We start from the raw sequence: 2,430 nt of genomic DNA, 5'->3' as shown, positions 1-2,430 counted from the left end.
GACCGGACCTGGGGGCGGGGGGGGTGGGGAGAGCCGCGTGCTGTGCTGCGCCGCGCCAAGGGCCATGAACGTTACAACAGCAGGGAGAATACCGAGGTAAGTTTTAGGTGCGGTTTTCAGCGCGGAAATCAGGCGTGGCTCGCAGGGCTGCACCATCCTAGGCGCGGCCCAAAACTTGACCCCATTGAGGGGTGAGGCTATCGCGGGATTTGAAAACAAGGATGAGAACTTTTATTTTTCAAAACCTGTCTGTCATCAACTAACCATTCCTTGTTGATTCACTTTTTGAATCCTGTCTTCTCTCCTACATTTTTCAACTTTGGTGATGCGATGGGCCTTTCAATTAGATTTATCTAAAACATAATTTTTATTGAAGGTGATAACTACCCATCATGAAAGTCAACCTTCTGTACTTAAATTGTACAAATTTAGATTCTGGCCTGTACTTAACTTCAGAGGTGATTAAAATTGTATAATTTGATTAGATATTGCACAATGATGTGGACATGATGCTGGCATTGGAGGCTTCAGAAAATCAATTCAGTGGGGTCATACCCTTCAGGGCAATGAGAGAGAGGTTTACCAGGGATGAGGGACATCCGTTATGCGGGGAGATTGGAGAAGCTGGACTTGTTCTGCTTGGAGCAGAGAGGGTTCAGGGGAAACCTAATAGAGGTGTTCAAAATTATGAAGGGTTTTGATAGAGCAAGCAGGGAGAATCTGTTTCCTCTGGCAAGTGGGTTGTTAACCAGAGTCAAAGACTTAAAATAATAGGATTGACTATTTGTACTATTTATGTTCTTCGCAAGCGTCCTGTCGACACTCCGTCCCTGTTGTCTCCCGCCACTGCAATCAGCCCGAGCACGCTCCGTGAGCCTCCGAGTGACCGGGGAGAGAAGGGGCCGGGCCGGGGTGGGGGGGTGTGTGTGGGGGAGGGAGGCAGCCTGGCGGCGGGGGGGGCAAAGGGCAGAGAAGAGAGAGAGGTGACGGGGGGGGGGGGAAAGAGAGCGGGGGGGGGGGAGGGGAGAGAGAGAGAGTGGGGGGGGGGAGGAGGAGAGAGCGGGGGGGGGGGGGAGGAGGAGAGAGCGGGGGGGGAAAAGAGAGGGGCGGGGGGGGGGAAAGAGGGGTGGGGGGGAGAGAGGGGGTGGGGGGGAGAGGGGGTGGGTGGGAGAGAGAGAGGGGGGCGGGGGGGGGGAGAGAGAGGGGGCCGGGGGGGGAGAGAGAGGGGGGCGGGGGGGAGAGAGAGGGGCGACGGGGGGGGAGAGAGAGGGGGGGCGGGGGGGGGGGGAGAAGAGCGGGGCGGCCAGGCAGGGGGGGAGGAGACGAAGAGCTTGGCGGGGTGAGGGGGGGGGAAGAGAGACACGGTGGGGGGGTGGACCGGAGGGGAGAGAAGTTCTTCCAATGCAGAAATCACGACACTGTCACTATTCACTTCACACCCAATAAACCTGTTAACAGTCCGCACACACTGCCCCATTTATGGCGGGGGGATCATGCATTTGTGCCGGGGCAAGGGACTTTGGCTATGGGGGAGGGACGCACTTGTGCTGGGGTAAGGGACTTCGGCTGGCACTTAGTGGCTTCTGGGAGATCTATCCTCTGTAGCTTCTGGAAGTCAAGTGGATCAAGTTACAATTTGTGATGTCTGAGAACGAGGGCTGGGTGGTTCCAGTTACGCATTCCAGAGAACCTTCAGGGTGTGGCTTATCCTCCAAGGGGATCAATCAGACACAAGGGAAGCCATTTTTGCAGAGCAAATAAACGCGTCCTAAAACAATTGGCATAAGAGATAGAGGAGAAATGAGGATACATTTTCTCAGAGGGTTGTTAAGATCTGGAATGAAAGCAGATTCCATGGGAACTTTTAACATGTAATTGGACATGTACGTGAAGAGGAATAATTTGCAGTGTTATGGTGAGAAAGCTTGGGTATGGGACTAAATTGGATAGCGAGCCAGCACAGGCACGATGGGCCGAATGACAACCTCCTGTGCTGTAAGATTCTATGATTTTGTGTGAGGTGTCTCGGTTCATTAATCGAGTGAATCAACTGAAATAGGTTAGAACTTTATGTAGGGCTCATTGAGAAACCTGGATGGAGCACAGAGGAGAGACCACCAGGTTACTCAAGTAGTCGTGGTCAGGGGATGCCAATCTTGTGTTTTATAATAATTTATGCATTGAGGATGAAGAGGTGTCTTAGTTTTGAGGTACTGGGTAAAGCAATTGGGATAGGTGGTATTTGGCAGCATTTGGGGATGCAGGGAGGAGAACATGTTGACCGTACAGCCCATTTAGAACTTTGGAGGAACAAAGAGGAACGTGTTGAATATTAGCAACTTGAAACTCAGCAGCATATTCCACAGGCCCGTAAAGCAGTTTCAGTCGCTGTTGAGTGTGGACTGTGAGGCTGTATTTAAACTTCTTCCC

This window comes from Pristiophorus japonicus, chromosome 12 (assembly GCF_044704955.1).
Source record: "Pristiophorus japonicus isolate sPriJap1 chromosome 12, sPriJap1.hap1, whole genome shotgun sequence".
In the NCBI taxonomy this organism is placed as follows: Eukaryota; Metazoa; Chordata; class Chondrichthyes; family Pristiophoridae; genus Pristiophorus; species Pristiophorus japonicus.
Note: the sequence above shows the minus strand (reverse complement) of the source record.